The sequence below is a fragment of the Oncorhynchus keta genome, chromosome 18, assembly GCF_023373465.1.
Source record: "Oncorhynchus keta strain PuntledgeMale-10-30-2019 chromosome 18, Oket_V2, whole genome shotgun sequence".
NCBI lineage: Eukaryota > Metazoa > Chordata > Actinopteri > Salmoniformes > Salmonidae > Oncorhynchus > Oncorhynchus keta.
Window position 1 is genome coordinate 30,353,194 of NC_068438.1, and position 12,569 is coordinate 30,365,762.

Consider the following 12,569-nt stretch of genomic DNA (forward strand, 5'->3'; position numbering starts at 1 on the left):
ACCGCACTGGATGGTTCCGACCTTGAATATGTGGACACCTATAAGTACCTAGGTGTCTGGCTAGACTGCAAACTCTCCTTCCAGACCCATATCAAACATCTCCAATCGAAAATCAAATCAAGAGTCGGCTTTCTATTCTGCAACAAAGCCTCCTTCACTCACGCTGCCAAGCTTACCCTAGTAAAACTTACTATCCTACCGATCCTCGACTTCGGCGATGTCATCTACAAAATTGCTTCCAACACTCAAATCAAATCAAATCAAATCAAATTTATTTATATAGCCCTTCGTACATCAGCTGATATCTCAAAGTGCTGTACAGAAACCCAGCCTAAAACCCCAAACAGCAAACAATGCAGGTGTAAAAGCACAGTGGCTAGGAAAAACTCCCTAGAAAGGCCAAAACCTAGGAAGAAACCTAGAGAGGAACCGGGCTATGTGAGGTGGCCAGTCCTCTTCTGGCTGTGCCGGGTAGAGATTATAACAGAACATGACCAAGATGTTCAAATGTTCATAAATGACCAGCATGGTCGAATAATAATAAGGCAGAACAGTTGAAACTGGAGCAGCAGCACAGTCAGGTGGACTGGGGACAGCAAGGAGCCTTCATGTCAGGTAGTCCTGGGGCACGGTCCTAGGGCTCAGGTCAGTTGAAACTGGAGCAGGAGCATGGCCAGGTGGACTGGGGACAGCAAGGAGTCCTCATGTCAGGTAGTCCTGGGACATGGTCCTAGGGCTCAGGTCCTCCGAGAGAGAGAAAGAAAGAGAGAAGGAGAGAATTAGAGAACGCACACTTAGATTCACACAGGACACCGAATAGGACAGGAGAAGTACTCCAGATATAACAAACTGACCCTAGCCCCCGACACATAAACTACTGCAGCATAAATACTGGAGGCTGAGACAGGAGGGGTCAGGAGACACTGTGGCCCCATCCGAGGACACCCCGGACAGGGCCAAACAGGAAGGATATAACCCCACCCACTTTGCCAAAGCACATCCCCCACACCACTAGAGGGATATCTTCAACCACCAACTTACCATCCTGAGACAAGGCCGAGTATAGCCCACAAAGATCTCCGCCACGGTACAACCCAAGGGGGGCAACCCAGACAGGCCGACCACAACAGTGAATCAACCCACCCAGGTGACGCACCCCCCAGGGACGGCACGAGAGAGCCCCAGCAAGCCAGTGACTCAGCCCCGTAACAGGGTTAGAGGCAGAGAATCCCAGTGGAAAGAGGGGAACCGGCCAGGCAGAGACAGCAAGGGCGGTTCGTTGCTCCAGAGCCTTTCCGTTCACCTTCCCACTCCTGGGCCAGACTACACTCAATCATATGACCCACTGAAGAGATGAGTCTTCAGTAAAGACTTAAAGGTTGAGACCGAGTTTGCGTCTCTGACATGGGTAGGCAGACCGTTCCATAAAAATGGAGCTCTATAGGAGAAAGCCCTGCCTCCAGCTGTTTGCTTAGAAATTCTAGGGACAATTAGGAGGCCTGCGTCTTGTGACCGTAGCGTACGTGTAGGTATGTACGGCAGGACCAAATCAGAGAGGTAGGTAGGAGCAAGCCCATGTAATGCTTTGTAGGTTAGCAGTAAAACCTTGAAATCAGCCCTTGCTTTGACAGGAAGCCAGTGTAGAGAGGCTAGCACTGGAGTAATATGATCAAATTTTTTGGTTCTAGTCAGGATTCTAGCAGCCGTATTTAGCACTAACTGAAGTTTATTTAGTGCTTTATCCGGGTAGCCGGAAAATAGAGCATTGCAGTAGTCTAACCTAGAAGTGACAAAAGCATGGATTAATTTTTCTGCATCATTTTTGGACAGAAAGTTTCTGATTTTTGCAATGTTACGTAGATGGAAAAAAGCTGTCCTCGAAATGGTCTTGATATGTTCTTCAAAAGAGAGATCAGGGTCCAGAGTAACGCCGAGGTCCTTCACAGTTTTATTTGAGACGACTGTACAACCATTAAGATTAATTGTCAGATTCAACAGAAGATCTCTTTGTTTCTTGGGACCTAGAACAAGCATCTCTGTTTTGTCCGAGTTTAATAGTAGAAAGTTTGCAGCCATCCACTTCCTTATGTCTGAAACACATGCTTCTAGCGAGGGCAATTTTGGGGCTTCACCATGTTTCATTGAAATGTACAGCTGTGTGTCATCCGCATAGCAGTGAAAGTTTACATTATGTTTTCGAATAACATCCCCAAGAGGTAAAATATATAGTGAAAACAATAGTGGTCCTAAAACAGAACCTTGAGGAACACCGAAATGTACAGTTGATTTGTCAGAGGACAAACCATTCACATAGACAAACTGATATCTTTCCGACAGATAAGACCTAAACCAGGCCAGAACATGTCCGTGTAGACCAATTTGGGTTTCCAATCTCTCCAAAAGAATGTGGTGATCGATGGTATCAAAAGCAGCACTAAGGTCTAGGAGCACGAGGACAGATGCAGAGCCTCGGTCCGATGCCATTAAAATGTCATTTACCACCTTCACAAGTGCCGTCTCAGTGCTATGATGGGGTCTAAAACCAGACTGAAGCATTTCGTATACATTGTTTGTCTTCAGGAAGGCAGTTAGTTGCTGCGCAACAGCCTTCTCTAAAATCTTTGAGAGGAATGGAAGATTCGATATAGGCCGATAATTTTTATATTTTCTGGGTCAAGGTTTGGCTTTTTCAAGAGAGGCTTTATTACTGCCACTTTTAGTGAGTTTGGTACACATCCAGTGGATAGAGAGCCGTTTATTATGTTCAACATAGGAGGGCCAAGCACAGGAAGCAGCTCTTTCAGTAGTTTAGTTGGGATAGGGTCCAGTATACAGCTTGAAGGTTTAGAGGCCATGATTATTTTCATCATTGTGTCAAGAGATATAGTACTAAAACACTTGAGCGTCTCTCTTGATCCTAGGTCCTGGCAGAGTTGTGCAGACTCAGGACAACTGAGGTTTGGAGGAATACGCAGGTTTAAAGAGGAGTCCGTAATTTGCTTTCTAATAATCATAATCTTTTCCTCAAAGAAGTTCATGAATTTATCACTGCTAAAGTGAAAGTCATCCTCTCTTGGGGAATGCTGCTTTTTAGTTAGCTTTGCCACAGTATCAAAAAGGAATTTCGGATTGTTCTTATTTTCCTCAATTAAGTTAGAAAAATAGGACGATCGAGCAGCAGTAAGGGCTCTTCGGTACTGCACGGTACCGTCCTTCCAAGCTAGTCGGAAGACTTCCAGTTTGGTGTGGCGCCATTTCCGTTCCAATTTTCTGGAAGCTTGCTTCAGAGCTCGGGTATTTTCTGTGTACCAGGGAGCTAGTTTCTTATGAGACATTTTTTACACTCTACTCAGCAAACTGGATGCAGTTTATCACAGTGCCATCCGTTTTGTCACTAAAGCACCTTATACTACCCACCACTGCGACTTGTATGCTCTAGTCGGCTGGCCCTCGCTACATATTCGTCGCCAGACCCACTGGCTCCAGGTCATCTACAAGGCCATGCTAGGTAAAGCTCCGCCTTATCTCAGTTCACTGGTCACGATGGCAACACCCATCCGTAGCACGCGCTCCAGCAGGTGTATCTCACTGATCATCCCTAAAGCCAACACCTCATTCGGCCGCCTTTCGTTCCAGTACTCTGCTGCCTGTGACTGGAACGAATTGCAAAAATCGCTGAAGTTGGAGACTTTTATCTCCCTCACCAACTTCAAACATCAGCTATCTGAGCAGCTAACCCATCGCTGCAGCTGTACATAATCTATTGGTAAATAGCCCACCCATTTTCACCTACCTCATCCCCACAGTTTTTATTTATTTACTTTTCTGCTCTTTTGCACACCAATATCTCTACCTGTACATGACCATCTGATCATTTATCACTCCAGTGTTAATCTGCAATATTGTAATTATTCGCCTACCTCCTCATGCCTTTTGCACACATTGTATATAGACTCCCCTTTTTTCTACTGTGTTATTGACTTGTTAATTGTTTACTCCATGTGTAACTCTGTGTTGTCTGTTCACACTGCTATGCTTTATCTTGGCCAGGTCGCAGTTGCAAATGAGAACTTGTTCTCAACTAGCCTACCTGGTTAAATAAAGGTGAAATAAAACAAATATTTAAAAAATAGGCAGGGCAGGATGGATATAGGTCTGTAACAGTTTGGGTCCAGGGTGTCTCCCCCTTTGAAGAGGGGGATGACTGCGGCAGCTTTCCAGTCCTTGGGGATCTCAGACGATACGAAAGAGAGGTTGAACAGGCTGGTAATAGGGGTTGCGACAATGGCGGCGGATAGTTTCAGAAATAGAGGGTCCAGATTGTCAAGCCCAGCTGATTTGTACGGTTCCAGGTTTTGCAGCTCATTCAGAACATCTGCTATCTGGATTTGGGTAAAGGAGAACCTGGAGAGGCTCGGGCGAGTAGCTGCGGGGGGGAGCTGTTGGCCGAAGTTGGAGTAGCCAGGTGGAAGGCATGGCCAGCCATTGAGAAATGCTTGTTGAAGTTTTCGATAATCATGGATTTATTGGTGGTGACCGTGTTACCTAGCCTCAGTGCAGTGGGCAGCTGGGAGGAGGTGCTCTTGTTCTCCATGGACTTCACAGTGTCCCAGAACTTTTTGGAGTTGGAGCTACAGGATGCAAACTTCTGCCTGAAGAATCTGGCCTTAGCTTTCCTGACTGACTGCGTGTATTGGTTCCTGACTTCCCTGAACAGTTGCATATCGCGGGGACTGTTCGGTGCTATTGCAGTCCGCCACAGGATGTTTTTGTGCTGGTCGAGGGCAGTCAGGTCTGGAGTGAACCAAGGGCTATATCTGTTCTTAGTTCTGCATTTTTTTGAACGGAGCATGCTTATCTAAAATGGTGAGGAAGTTACTTTTAAAGAATGACCAGACATCCTCAACTGACGGGATGAGGTCAATGTCCTTCCAGGATACCCGGGCCAGGTCGATTAGAAAGGCCTGCTCCGAGAAGTGTTTTAGGGAGCGTTTGACAGTGATGAGGGGTGGTCGTTTGACTGCGGCTCCGTAGCGGATACAGGCAATGAGGCAGTGATCACTGAGATCCTGGTTGAAGACAGCGGAGGTGTATTTGGAGGGCCAGTTGGTCAGGATGACGTCTATGAGGGTGCCCTTGTTTACAGATTTAGGGTTAACCTGGTGGGTTCCTTGATGATTTGTGTGAGATTGAGGGCATCTAGCTTAGATTGTAGGACTGCCGGGGTGTTAAGCATATCCCAGTTTAGGTCACCTAACAGAACAAACTCTGAAGCTAGATGGGGGGCAATCAATTCACAAATGGTGTCCAGGGCACAGCTGGGTGCTGAGGGGGGTCGGTAGCAGGCGGCAACAGTGAGATACTTATTTCTGGAGAGAGTAATTTTCAAGATTAGTAGACTGATCTGCAGTAGACTGCAACTCCTCCCCCTTTGGCAGTTCTATCTTGACGGAAGATGTTATAGTGGGGTATGGAAATATCAGAATTTTTGGTGGCCTTCCTGAGCCAGGATTCAGACACGGCAAGAACATCAGGGTTAGCAGAGTGTGCTAAAGCAGTGAGTAAAACAAACTTAGGGAGGAGGTTTCTGATGTTGACATGCATAAAGCCAAGGCTTTTTCGATCACAGAAGTCAACAAATGAGGGTGCCTGGGGACATGCAGGGCCTGGGTTTACCTCCACATCACCCGCGGAACAGAGAAGGAGTAGTATGAGGGTGCGGCTAAAGGCTGTCAAAACTGGTCGCCTAGAGCGTTGGGGACAGAGAATGAAAGGAGCAGATTTCTGGGCATGCTAGAATATATTCAGGGCATAATGCGCAGACAGGGGTATGGTGGGGTGCGGGTACAGCAGAGGTAAGCCCAGGCACTGGGTGATGATGAGAGAGGTTGTATATCTGGACATGCTGGTTGTAATGGGTGAGGTCACCACATGTGTGGGAGGTGGGACAAAGGAGGTATCAGGGGTATGAAGAGTGGATCTAGGGGCTCCATTGTAAACTAAAACAATGATAACTAACCTGAACAACAGTATACAAGGCATATTGACATTTGAGAGAGACATACAGTAATCACAGGTGTTGAATTGGGAGAGCTAGCAAAAACAGTAGCTAAAACAGTAGGTGAGACAACAACAGCTAATCAACTAGCACAACAACAGCAGGTAAAATGGAGTAGGCTAGGCAGGGGGGGTCGGATTAACTACACACAGAGCCTGAGTGCGGCTGGGGCCGACAGATAAAACATAAACAAGCAGAATGGAGTACCGTGATTAATGGACAGTCTAGCATGCATCAGCTATGTAGCCAAGTGATCAGTGTCCAGGGGGGCAGCGGTGGATGGGGCAGGGAAGCTGGACTGGTGAGTGTTATCCAGGTTAAAAAACAGTTAGCAGTGGCTAACAATGACTAAATAGCTTGTAGCTAGTTAGCTGGTTAGCTTCTGGAGGTTCTTGAGTGTGTTCTAAAAATTAAAAATAATGGAGATTCCGTATCACATTGGGTGAGGCAGGTTACCGGAAGGTATAAACAAATTAAAAATCGAAAAGAGAAAGTAAATATGGGTCCAGTGAGTGTTTGGGGTGTGGCGATTCAGACGGTTAGCAGGCCTGTGCTAACAAGCTAACAGTTAGTAGGCCAGGGCTAAACAAGGTAGCAGTTAGCGGACCGGGGCTAAACAAGCTAGCAGTTAGCAGGCCGAATTAGCAAGCAAGGACGTCGCCATGGGGTGAGTCTGTTTATTCCTCTTCATGCGGTGACATCGATAGACCGGTCGAGGATCCGGATATTGTAGCCCAGGAGTATGCTTCGGTGGTAGCACAGGAGCTCTGGCCGGGCTAGCTTCAAGCTAAGTGGGTGGAAACGCTAGCCAGGAGTAATCATCCGGGGTTACGGTTAGCTAGATGGCTAGTTGTGAAGAATCCAGCTGAAAATGTTCCGTTTGCGGTGGGAATCCGGTGGGAATCCGGGGATAAAAAATAATAGGTCCGTTATGCTCTGGTTAGAGTCGCGTTGTTCGAACTGGCGAGAGCTTTCCGAGCTAAAGGTTAGCTGATGACCGGTTAGCTGAAGACCACTAGCAATGGTTTGCTGACTGATAGCTGGTAGCTAGCTGGTAGTTAGCTGGCTAGCTTCAGTTGAGGGGTTCCGGATCCAAAGTAGATATAAGTACTTTAGAAGAAAATAGCCACATTGGGTGAGGCGGGTTGCAGGAGAGTATTTAGAAGTTGAGGTTTAAAACCTCTTAGTACGCCTCATCCCGCATGCGGGATCGTGACTACAGCCTCAAGCTCATTACCATAACGCAACGTTAGCGATTTCTAAAAATCGCAAATTAAATGAAATAAATCTCAAGCTTATCCTTTTCTTAACAATCCTGTCGTCTCAGATTTTCAAAATATGCTTTAGAACCAGAGAAAATCAATAATTTGTGTAAGAGTGGTGATAGCTAGCTTAGCATTTAGCGTTAGCATTTAGCACGCAACATATTCACAAAAACCAGCAAAGGGATCAAATAAAATAATTTACCTTTGAAGAACTTCAGATGTTTCAATGAGGAGACTCTCAGTTACATAGCAGATGTCCAGTTTTTCCTGAAAGATTCTTGTGTAGGACACATCGTTCCGTTTTGTTACTATGCATTTGGCTACCGAAACTAACCGAAAATTCAGTCACCTACACGTCAAACTTTTTTCCGAATTAACTCCATAATATCGACTGAAACATGGAAAACGTTATTTGAATCAATCCTCAAGGTGTTTTGTCATATATCTCTTCATTGAAATGGCAGTCCTAGAAGCCTTCTTTGTTCTCTGATTCGGATGGAAAAATACTGGTAGCTGACTTTTGCGCACCAATTTCCACGCAGACACCGTGCGGGACACTTGGCAATTGTAGTCTCTTATGGTCAATCTTCCAATGATATGGCTACAAATACGTCACAATGCTGGAGACACCTTGGGGAAACGCTAGAAAGTGTCCGTTCATTCCTGTCGCATTCACAGCCATATAAGGCGATCATGGAAAACGTACCTTCAGAAATACTGTTCATTTCCTGGTCGCTCAAACATCTTGGTTTTGTCTGAAGCTTTTGTTCTAAGGCACTCACAGTGAAAATCTTTGCAGTTCTGGAAACGTCAGAGTGTCTTCTTTCCAAAGCTATCAATTCCAAGCATAGTCGAGCATCTTTTCGTGACAAAATATTGCGCTTAAAACGGGCACGTGTTTTTTCCAAAAATGAAATACTGCCCCTATAGGACTAACATTAACAAAATGTTTTAAAAGATATGCGAAGAAAAATATGTTAAAAAACAATATATACCAGGGACACGACACGACAAGACGTTCGACTGCTACGCCATCTTGGACCGCCATCCATGGAGCAGTTTGTGTTTATACAGGACCTCCGGCCTCCGCTCCACCTACCATCAACCAATCATGTCAATGCGGAGCTATATGGAGCACTCTGCATTGTTACAAAATGTGGGAGGCACACAGCGATGCGCTACAGAGCTCAATTTGGCCTCTGCGTGCCCCAGGAAGCTCCGCATTTGCATCACACCATCCATACAGAGTCTCCAACCAAATTTCAGATCAAGCAGGATTTGGCTCTCATAAATTAAGACAGTATCTATGAGGCTTCAGTTCTGAGGATCCAGGGGCTGTAGCTTAGCCTGGCTGACATGACCCAATTGACTCACAGAGCAGGGAGAGCTGTGACACTTTTCGGGACAGTTAACCAGTTGTAAATGCAGTATTTGCTCAGAAGTTGTGACTTCCTTATCAATTTTCTACGCCCACACTACAGATGAAGTAAACGAATCAATCGTGTTCAGAGTTTAGCAGGTGTTATGGCAGGTGCAGTGAAATGCTTGTTCCTAGTTACTATCAATCAATGCAGTAAATGTCAACAAGCTCAGAATAAACCAATAATCTAAAACAATTTGTACAGCAGTAGATAAATAAACAGTATGTAAACATTATTAAAGTGACCAGTGTTCAATAACTATGTACATAGGGCAGCAGTTCCTAAGGTGCAGGGTAGAGTGGTAGCCGGTTAGTGACACTGACTGAAGGGCAGAGGGCAGGGTACTGGGTGGAGGGCGTCTAGTGGTGGTTGTTTTCAGTCTCACGGTCCCAGCTTTGATGCACCTGTACTGCCTTCACATAGATGGTAGTGGGGTGAACAGGCTGTAGTTCGGGTAGCTAAAGTCCTTGATGATCTTCTTGGCCTTCCTGTGACACCGGCTGCTGTAGACATCCTGGAGGACAGACAGTGTGCCCCCAATGCCCCCAATACATCCCGACAGGATGCCCTCAATGGTGCATCTGTAATAATAATAAAAATTGCAATAATAATAATATTAATAATAATTTGGTGGGTGCTAACATTTGTAAGGGTCAAGATACATTTCTTCAGTCTTTCTTCACCACACTGTTGGTGTTAAGGGACCATTTTAGGTCCTCAGTGATGTGCATACCGAGCAACATGAAGCTTTTGACCCTCTCCACTGCGGCCCGTCGACATGGATAGGGGGCGTGCTCTCACTGCTGTCTCCGTTAGTCCACAATCAGCTCCTTAGTTTTGTTGACGTTGAGGGAAAGGTTATTTTCCCGACAGCACTCTGCCAAGGCACTCACCTCCTCTCTGTAGGCGGTCTCTTCATTGTTGGTAATCAGGCCTACCTCTGTTGTATCGTCAGCAAACTTGAGGATTAAGTTGGAGAGGTGCGTGGCCATGCAGTCATGGGTGAACAGGGAGCACAGGAGGGGAGTGACAACACACGCCTGTGGAGCCCCCATGTTGGGGATCAGCGTATTGTTGAGGAACAGGTGTTGTTACCTACCTTCACCAGCTGGGTTGAAGTTAGGCTAGCTAGTTCCATTACAAAGTCAAAAAGCCTCGCTATTGATTGAAACTGTGGGGGGAACTCTGAGATGGAGCTTTCTGAAAAGGATATAGAGATGGTACTGTCATTAATAACACAATGAAAGAAGTGATGAATAAAAGGGATGCAATCAACATCATCAATATTTCGTTTTTTAAATTTGGGGTATGACGGTCTACTACAAATCAGTCTGACTTCGACTCTGACAGTACATTTGACAGTATATCAATCAGAAAGAAGGGGTTTGAAGTGATTGAAATGCATCAGAATGGTATTGGGAAGTTCAGAAAATCATCAGGCAATCATTTTGCATGATCTTCTGTGTAGAAAAGAACATCATCATTGGTCATTTACTTTCCCCCCCATTCTACCAGATGTTACTGACATTCTATGAATCAGGCTCGATTTTATTTATTTTATTTCCATTTCTCTCGCAAACCCATGATCAAATCAGTTGACCCCACATGGGGTCAAAAAAATCGAATCAAATCGAAATGTATTTGTCACATGTGCCGAATACAACAGGTGTCACATTACAGTGAAATGCTTACTTACAAGACCTTAACCAACAATGTAGTTTTAAGGAAATGCCCCACCTAAAAAACAAGAGATAAGAATAACAAATAATTAAATAGCAGCAGTAAATAACAATAGCTGGGCTATATACAGGGGGTACCGGTACAGAGTCAATGTCAATGTGTGAGGCACCAGTGTCGAGGTAATTGGGCTAATATATACATGTAGGTAGAGTTATTAAAGTGACTTTGCATAGATAATAACAGAGAGTAGCAACAGCGTTCAAGAGGGGAGTGGGGGGAAGTGCAAATAGTCTGGGTAACTATTTGATTAGCTGTTCAGGAGTCCTATGGCTTTGGGGTAGAAGCTATTTTTTTGAGCCTCTTGGACCTAGACTTGGCGCGCCAGTACAGCATGTCGTGCGGTAGCTGGAGTCTTTGACAATTTTGAGGGCCTTCCTTTGAAACTGCCTGGTATAGAGGACCTGGATGGCAGGAGGCTTGGCCCCAGTGATGTACTGGGCCATACGCACTACCCTCTGCAGTGCCTTGCAGTCAGAGGCCGAGCAGTTGCCATACCAGGCAGTGATGCAAACCGGCAGGATGCTCTCGATGGTGCAGCTGTAAAACCTTTTGAGGATCTGAGGACTCATGCCAAATCCTTTCAGTCTCACGAGGGGGAATAGGTTTTGTCGTGCTCTCTTCACAACTGTCTTGGTGTTTTTGGACCATGTTAGTTTGTTGATGTTGTGGAACTCGAAGCTCTCAACCTTCTCCACTACAGCCCCGTCTATGAGAATGGGGGCGTGCTCGGTCCTCCTTTTCCTGTAGTCCACAATCATCTCCTTTGTCTTGATCACGTTGAGGGAGAGATTGTTGAGGTTCAGGTCTCTGACCTCCTCCCTATCGGCTGTCTCATCGTTGTCGGTATGTCATCAGAAAACTTAATGATGGTGTTGGAATCGTGCCTGGCCATGCAGTCATGAGTGAACAGGGAGTGCAGGAGGGGGCTCTGCAAGCACCCCTGAGGGGCCCCCGTGTTGAGAATCAGTGTGGCGGAAGTGTTGTTACCTACCCTTACCACCTGGGGGTGGCCTGTCAGGAAGTGAGGGATCCAGTTGCAGAGGGAGGTGTTTAGTCCCAGGGTCCTTAGCTTAGTGATGAGCTTTGAGGGTACTATGTGTTGAACGCTGAGCTGTAGTCAATGAATAGCATTCTTACATAGGTGTTCCTTTAGTCCAGGTGTGAAAGTGCAGTGTGGAGTGCAATAGAGGTTGCATCATCTGTGGATCTGTTGGTGCGGTATGCAAATTGAAGTGAGTCTAGGGTTTCTGGGATAATGTTGTTGATGTGAGCCAGGACCAGCCTTTCAAAGCATTTCATGGCTACATTTCATGGCTCAGTAGTCATTTAGGCAGATTAGGTTAGTGTTTTGGGGCACAAGGACTATGGTGGTCTGCTTGCAATACGTTGGTATTACAGACTCATACAGGGAGAGGTTGAAAATGTCAGTGAAGACACTTGCCAGTTGGTTGGAGAAAGCTCGGAGTACACGTCCTGATAATCCGTCTGGCCCTACATCCTTGTGAGTGTTGACCTGTTTAAAGGTCTTACTCACATCGGCTGCGGAGAGCGTGATCACACTATCATTTCTTATAAGCTTCCGGGTTAGAGCTCCTTGAAAGCGGCAGCTCTACCCTTTAGCTCAGCACGAATATTCCCTGTAATCCATGGCTTCTGGTTCGGGTATGTACGTACAGTCACTGTGGGGACGACATCCTCGATGCCGTCCTCGATATTGATAAAGCCAGTGACTGATGTGGTGTACTCCTCAATGCCATCGGAAGAATCCCGGAACATATTCCAGTCTGTGCTATCAAAAAAGTCCTATAGTTTAGCATCTGCTTCATGTGACCACTTTTTTATAGACTGAGTCACTGGTGCTTCCTGCTTTAATTTTAGCTTGTAAGCAGGAATCAGGAGGATAGAATTATTGTCAGATTTGCCAAATAGAGGGCGAGGGAGAGCTTTGTACTCGTCTCTGTGTGTGGAGTAAAGGAGGTCTAGAATTTGTTTTTGTCTGGTTGCACATTTAACATACTGATAGAAATTAGACTGATTTAAGTTTCCCTGCATTAAAGTCCCGGGCCACTAGGAGCGCCTCTGGAT